This window comes from Phyllostomus discolor, chromosome 5 (assembly GCF_004126475.2).
Source record: "Phyllostomus discolor isolate MPI-MPIP mPhyDis1 chromosome 5, mPhyDis1.pri.v3, whole genome shotgun sequence".
Classification (NCBI taxonomy): Eukaryota; Metazoa; Chordata; class Mammalia; order Chiroptera; family Phyllostomidae; genus Phyllostomus; species Phyllostomus discolor.
In genome coordinates this window covers 7,631,516-7,639,746 of record NC_040907.2, presented here as the reverse complement: position 1 = coordinate 7,639,746, position 8,231 = coordinate 7,631,516, and positions in this window count along the sequence as shown.

Here is an 8,231-nt window from a genome sequence, read left to right as displayed (position 1 = left end):
CCTTGTGCAGCCCACACATTCTAACGCCGATCTCCTCCAGAAAGATCCTCATACACACACAACAGAAACAACACATCCCTGGCCACCGGGCAGCCCAATCAAGTTGACGCATAAAATGAACCATCCCACTGGGGAAGGGCTTTGATTGGGTGCCTTGGAGCTGAACCCTGCCTCCTTCTCTCACCTCCTTGCAGGCCTCCCTCCCTTCTTCCACTCTCTCTGCTCTTCTTCCCCACCCCTGACACTGGAGGAGACTCTTGGCAACTCCTTCGAGCCTCCAGCATGCTTCTTGGCTCCAGGGCAGGAGACCCCTGGCTGGGAGTCGCTTTCTTCTCCCACTGGACAGATGGGGAAGCAGGCAGCCTCTTCCCAGACTCCAGGCAACTCCAGCGGCTGAATGACCACCTCCCTAAGCTCCGCCCTGAGTGCAGGTAACGCTTCCATTGAGGAAACCACGTAGGCAGACTGCAGTTGGTCGGTCATCCTGAGCCTCCAGGGGATGCTCGAGTGTCAGTCTAAAGGTTGCAGCCATTATTTACACCTTGTTATGAGAGAAGGTTCCAGAAGAAGGTTTCAGATCAGGAGAGAAGGGAACTCCACTGACATGGCGCCCCCTGGAGGGAAGATAAAAGATGACAGGGAGGGCCAAGCGCTCCCAGGCTGCGAGTCTGAGACACAAAACAATCCATAGCGTTGGCACCTCCCAGGCCCAGCCGCAGACTCAGTGGAGCAGCGGGCGGAGACTTGTGTGGGGCTGGAACGCTGCCTGTCATCACAGTCTCCGCCCTCTACCCCTCGGAGCGGCCTATCAGGACCCAGCTGGGCCCCCAGCAAAGTCACACTGTGTTTCTCCCAGGATCCTGGCAACAGGGTGTCCCGAACTGTGGAAATAGCAGAAGACCCTGTTCTAACAGGTTCTGGTGAATGAATTTCCTCTTAACGAGACCATTTTATTCCTCATCTGCATCAAGGGGCTCCTTCTGGTCAGTGAGCGCGGACCCTGCAGGGCATAGGGGGCCAGCGGTCACTTCCCGAATGAGTGAGTGACTTGGGGAGGGGCACCCCAGGCTTTCTGAGCACCAACCAACCATCATGTCTGCCAGCTGCACCCAGCTTTGGAACGAACACAATGCTGAGGAAGAGGAAGAGGAAGAGCTTTACAATACAGCCAGCAGAAACCGTCGCTGCCTGAGTGTAAAGTTTCCGTGAAACACTGGGGACGCTGGGGACAAGTGGGACGCCCACGGGGTATGCTGACCAGGAGCCACAGCTCCACTGGGAAGTGGCCCTTGAGGCGTGACAGGGCACAGACAATAAGCGATGGTTCGGGGCTCCCTGACTTGCAGTGGGGTCTCCAGCCACTATTATGATTGACCATGGCAATGACCATGCTCTACGGCAGCAGACAGCCTCCAGTGCAGCAGCCATGGCCCTGGGATCTTCACGAGTGTCATTCGGGTCTCGGACGTCAGCCCCCCCCCCCCCCCCAGAATCACCCTTGTCGCAGCAGCCCATATTATTTTCCACACGGCATGCACCACGATGTGAAATTATCCCACTTCTTCGTTTATCGTCTGTCTCTCTGGACCAGAACAGGAGCTGCCCTAGGGCAGGAGCCTGGGTGGTCTGTGTCGCCGGTGGTCAGAGCAGTGCCTGGCACTTAGTAGTGGCGCAACGAGATAGCACGGGCTTGGAGCACAGACCAATGAGTTCCAGGCCCCACACTAGAAACGCTACAGACATGAACTCCATTCGGGCATCCTCACAACTCCTGGCGAGAGCTGCCATCGTCCCGATCTTACAGATGAGGACCCCGAGGCTCAGAGAAGGTGGGTGGATTACAGTGTGGAGGGGGAGGCCCTGGCCGCGGTGCTCTGACCGCTGCACCGCTGCTCCATCCAGCTGCATTCCCTTCTCTGGCCAGCAGGGGCAGTGTGGAGTGGCCCGTTTCCTGGGGCTGTGCACCGGGCTCCAAGAACAGCAGCCTGCACTGGCTAGGCACACCCAGAACGAGTTTCCTTTGAGCCTCACATCCACCGTCTTGGACCCCAGCAAGAGACTCAAAACCATCAAAATATCTTGTCTCAGGGTCTCACTCTCGCTAAGATCTGAGGACCAATGATTGCAGCAGCATCACAAATGAATTCATCTTACTGTGGGGACAGTGGGTGGCACCAGGATCCTTGGACCTGGGCAAAGGGTCCCCACTCTGGCCCTCCTCCAGCTCTGCTCTTCCCCGTGGGGTGAAGAATCTGTGAGGCCAAGGACACCCACCCAGCCAGAATCAGTGCCCTCTTCCAGAACATTCTCCAGGCACTTGGGATTTCAGAATTTTCTGCTCAACTGTCCCCAAACTTGGGAGTGAGCCTGTCTTGCCAGCATCCCTCCTCCAGAGGGGACGGAGTGGCCAGGCAGTAGATATTGCTGGGGGACGTGAGCAGGGTTTGGATGTGCGGTCTGGGGTGTCCACATGGGGGAGCACAAGAGCCCTTGAGGCGCAGGGTGGAGCCAGGGCTGGGGAAGGAAAGGGGCAGGTGTCAGATGGCTCAGCCCACACGCCAGATTCCGGGGAATGCAAGAATCATCATTTAACCCTGGCCTTGCCATTCATTAACAAGGCATTTTTGTCAAGGTAGCTGAGTAGAACATTTTCTTTACCGGTTTATCTTCATTTGTGACTTGTGAATGTTTTGATATGGGTGTGTGAAGGGTATTTGTACTCTGTCCTGGCTCTCCAGATGGGCCTGGGTACCAACCACAGCAGGGACCCAAGGGCAGCCACACATCCTGGCGGTGGCCCTGGGACCACGCACCACTTCTGCCCTGCAGGGCTGGTCAGAACGGGCCCTTATACAGAAAGGCTGAAAAACGTGCTCACACCGGTTGCTCCCACCAGTGATGGAGAAGGGTTTTGCATCAAGCAGCCATGCTTCCCTCTTCTCCTCCTCCTCTTCTTCCTCCTCTTCATCCTCCTCCTCACCCACCCAGGGTCCTTACAGGTTCGCATGGCCAACGTTACAGGAAGGAGTTCTAGGTGCAGCCAGAGTCTGGGGCTGGCGGCATTGCCAACTCTGTTAAATTTAACTGGACCCTGGAGCGTATCAAGGCTCCAGGTCTCTAACATACCCCCCCCACCCCACACCAACCGAGCCAGCCGTCAGCCCTGGACCTTGGCCATGAACTCATTTCTAGTGGCTTCCGGTGCCCTCCAGAGTGAAAGTAATTTATTATTTGCAAAGTGGTCTTAGTGGTACCCAGCACAGGAAAACCTCCCCAAAGCAGACCCCTGTGGGTTTCGTCTGCCTGCAGCCAACAAGGTAGCTTTGTGTTTTAAGACCCCAGGCCAATAAACACACATCCAAACTTTACGTTGTTTTTCCACATACATTTTGTGTGTGTGTGTGTGTGAACACTGTTGTCTGCTATTTACAAATGTAATCCATTTTTGAAAGCATGCCTTTTCGGGGTGTGAGGTTATTATATTTTGGCCTTGGGAACAAATACAACATGTTTTATGGTGCAACCTCACACCCATGTTCAGGACCCTGAGCCGTGAACTCCTTTGCTCACTGGGGCCCCATCGGAGCCCGAGCCGGGAGCTGGTGTTCCAGGAACTGCTCTTTCAGGGTTTACCGCTCAGTGCAGAACCTCCACCCCCATTCAGGCCTCTGGTCATGAATAATCGGAGGGAAGCAACCCCACGTTACCCAGCCTGGAAAGGAGCCTGGGGTGTGGAGGCGTGGTCAGACTCGCAATCAAGTGTCCACGCTGTCCTCCTAGCTGAGTGCCCTTGGCCATGCCCTGGACCCTCTCGGAGCTGCAAGCCCTCCTTTGTGAACAGGATAGCACTGACTTCTTGGCAGTGAAGTGAGGGAAGGGACCACCCGACAGCCGTGGTCCTGCCCCGCCTCCTTCAGAAGCCCAGGGGCGGGGCATTCGTTCCCAGGTGCGCGGAAGAACGTGGCCTCCGAGAAGGGGAGCCTCTGAGCTGGAATGCCCGCACCAGAGAACGGGAGTCAGGAGCCGGCGGTCTGAGCACCCCCGGCATGTCCCCGGGAGGGGGCTCGGTTCTCATCTCTACCACTGGGCGATCTGCCCCCAGACCCGCCGCCGCTGGCCTCCCGGGCCCACCCGGGTGCTCCCGGGTCTGCACAAACGTCAAGGCCGCTCTCACACGCGGGTCCTGCACATCCCTGGGGCCGCTCGCCAGGAAGACAGTGGAGCCACATGAACAAGGACTCGAGTGATGTCGTCTTGCTGGATCCCGCCTGCCTGACTGCGAGTCCGTAAGAGCACACCCACACCCCCAACCCACAGACACTGAGTACAGCTGGCCCCCCAACAACTCGGGGTTAGGGACGCCGACTCCCACGCAGTCGAGAATCTGTTTATAACTAAGCACTGTGTTGTGGTCCAGTGTGAGGTTGGTTGAATTCACAAATCCAAAACGTGGGGATATGGAGGGCTGACCATGTGCATTTATTGAAAAAAATCCACGTGTAAGTGGGCCCGTACAGTCCAAAGCAGTACTGGTAGGAGTCCCACGTACTTCTGGGGGTGGAGTCTCTCGGGCTTAGAACCCAGTTTGAACTGGCGTCCACTGAGTGTCCATTGTGTCTGCTGAGGGTCCACCCTGCTGGGGCTCTTGGGCTCCCTACCCCCGCAGCCATCCCACCAGGTTTTGAATTCCAAAGTGCCAGTCCCAGAGGGGACCCCACAGGTGACCTTCCTGTCAGCCCTCACACACCCCACAGGGACACTGTGTTTCTGATGGACACAGGGACACCACCCACCCCGCGGGGTCAGACTGATCCCTAGGCCGGGCTTAGCACCACACTTCCTGAGATCTCCCCAGTTCCCTGAAAGTCAAGCCTCTGTTTTTTCAGATTTCCTGCCACTCAGGTTTATCAGTGCGAGCAAACAGGTTCCCCAGGGCAGGGCCGTCCCGTCCTGCAGCCATGGCAACCGCCAGCTTCCACACCAGATCCAGCTCAGGTGGGACAGGAAGGGAAGTGGGCTTCGAGGCCACTCAGCAGCTCCGATGCTTCCCACTTGAATGGCCGGGCTGGTGCGGGGTCCGGGGGGCGGGGAATGGGGGTTGGGTGGGGAGCCATGAGCTCCCTACACCCTTCCGAGCTACCAGGGAAGGTGACAAATGCAGGGGTGGGACATCCCCACTGTGGGGCTCTGAGCTGGCACCACGGACATCTCCTCCGTCCCCTGTGTCCCCACAGAATCCTCTGTCCCCAGAGATACCCTCTAAACCGTAAGCTCCATGAAGTCAGGGCCTGCGGGCCGCTGTCACTGAATACCAACCTCAATTCTCACACACTCACTTGTCACCACCCTCAACTGCCGCAGGGACAGAGGAACACACACTTGCCTGTCAGAAAGAGGGGTGCACCACGTGGTCTCCCTCCCTTAGGGAAGGGGGTCCAAGCAGGTAAGGCAGGGTCCCCACTGAGGTCACGCCAGCGAATTGCAGAGGGCCCACCAGCACTGAAATGGCTCTAACAGAATATTCTCAAGCAGTATAACCTGGGTACTAGAATAGCAGAGTAACAAAATATCCTAGCAGAGTCCCGCAGCACTCCCTTTCTGAGTGTTAGGAGGGTAGCGGAGCTGGGTGTGCCGCTCACCTGGCTGCCCCTTAGGCTGTGTGATGCTGCCGTGAGTGGTCCTGCTCCCGTCCCTGTCCCCACCGCTTGCTCACGCCCTTCAGCCCCTCGGCCCCCTCCAGTTCCCCACACAGGGCCCCCTCGACCTGGCCGTCCCCTCCGCCCAGAATGCTCCTCCCCTCCATCTTTGCTTCTCCTTGTCATCCAGGTCTCAGCGCAAAGGTCACCTTCTCAAAGAGGTCTGCCCTGCCCGTCCCCACTAAAGAGACCCCCATCTGTCACCCTCTAATGCATTGTCACCCCGTGGCACTCCTTCATGGCTGTGTGGGTTTCCTGGGTCCTGTTGGCCATCTTGTGTATTGTTTGCTCTCTGTAGATGGCAACTACGAGAGTGGGGTCCATGCTTGGCTTGTTTCTCCTGCATCCCTGCAGCCTAGATCTGCTGCGGGCTAGGCAGGAGCCTGATAAACACTGTGAAGTGGATGAATGAGGTGGACGGATGGGTATGTGCGTGAATGGATGGTGGGTGGGTGGAGTCATTAGTGAGTAGGCGAGTGGGTGGACGAATGGATGGGTAGGTGGAAAGTTTTCTACCCTTTCCCAGGACTTGAAAGCCACCCATAAAGTGAGAAGAATGCAACCAAGGAAGGACTTACAAGATACACTGACTGCATTGAAGGAAAATGCCTCTTCACCTCGCAGGAGGCACGGTTCTGAGCCCGGGGCTGCTGCGATGTCAGAAACCACCTCTGGGGTTTCCTCCCTCAGCAGCCGCCCATCTTTGCTGCAGCCCAGAAGTTCCCCCTCAGCCGCAGCGCGGGCTGCTGACTGCAGACGCAAACCCCCGGACTTTGCACCTTGCCTTTGGTCTGCAAACCCGGAGAACAAGCCCCATCGGACCTCTGTGTCCTGTTAGGGGTGGAGGCTACCCTCCCTCCTCTCTGGGTCCTCCCCCGCCCACCCCTGCGACCTCCTCTCCTCTGCACGGCCAGCCTTGGCATCTGTGACTGGGGACTGAGTGATTTCCATTTGTGACCATCTGACCCCTAATTACTTCCATTAATTACTTGGACAGGCTTCCCCTTGCAAAAAGGGCTTAATCCCAGGGACGACAGAAAGGGATGGCCTTCACGTGTCCTTGCCCACCACCTGCCTCTCGTGGGAGGAGACAGTGTCCCAGGGGGCGCATTCAATTTTCCAAGGACTGGCTCTCCGTGGAGGTCAGTCCGTCACGTGACGAGTTCCCTCGAAGAGCTTGCTCTGTCGCTCAGCCTGAATCTTCTAAGGAGCCTGGCTGCTGGGGGGGGGGAACAAAATATGGACAAAAGTGTGATAGCAGGAGGGGTGGGGGGGGGCGACAGGAGGCCTGGATTTGCAGCCTCGGTGACCTGTGGCCCCCACTCTGACTCCCAGCCCAGAGCAGCCCAGCTCCGGCACAGCATAACCACCCGCAGCACCCACCCCCCTTAAGCCACCACCGCACACCCCTGAGACATCCTCAGTCCTGTCCTCCAGCCCCCAGGGAGAGTGCGACAGGCCCCCGGGTCATCGGGGTTTGCCCTTCTCCCTCACCTCCCCAAGCTGTCCTGCCTAAATCCCCCTTGTGCTAGATGCTCCTGACCTGTAATAGACTACTCACTCATTCATTCATTCATTCGGCGGCTGTTAACCCTTCACCCCCTGGCCTGGCACTGGCCACACAGCGGCACCAACACACACAGCCCTGACCACACCCAGTTTTCTACCAGCAAAGACAAGGAAAACAAAGGATTCCACAGACATTGATGAGTCACACCAGGAAGCGCCAGGCACCTACGGAGCCCAGCTCAGCGTGAGGGGCCAGGAAAAATGTCTCCGGTGAAAACTAGCAACTTCGTCCATGCCCCTGCACCGGAGGCGACTAAACTCTAGCAGGGGTCCAGCAGCAAAAGGCTGTGGTCTGAGGGTGACCCCAGCCCTCAGGCTGTCAGAAGAGTTCCTGTTCGTCCCAGTTAAGCCCTCAATACCCCCTCAACTGTGTCCCTTCTCATCTGCCATCTTTAGACCCAGGCAGTCCCGTCCAGGTCCCTCTGTTTGTCCTCACTGCTGTAAGCAGATGCTCCCGTAAGACATAGGAGGTCTGGGGACCCAAGAGAGAGGTCGGGGTGTGGGAGTAATAGCGACATGGGAGGGGGAGGCAAGGCACTGCACCTGGGGGCGGGCAGGGCTCATGGCCAAATGGACTCGGGGCATAGCCCTTTCCTCTGGCCCTGGCTGGCTGCTGAGGCCCAAAGACTTCTTCACACTGGGGGAGTGGGTGGAACCCCAGAGCCGGGAGCACCCAGCACACCTCAGAAGACGGCCGTTGGAAGCAGTGGCTTTCCATCCCAGCAGAGTCCTTAAGAGCCAGGCAGAGAGGAACTGGGCCTGCCGCGTTGTGTCCCAGCAAGCCATGGGAAGTTCCTGAGCAAGGGCATGGTCACCCCGGGGGGAAGCTCTGCAAAGCAGGATGGATCCTGACATTTCCTGAATGTCCAGGCTCCCTGCTGCCTCTGCAGCCCCAGTGCGCTGCCTGGCAGCGGTGGGAGGGCCCCTGGGGGAGAGGGAGGGGGAGGGCTGCCCGTCGCTTAGACA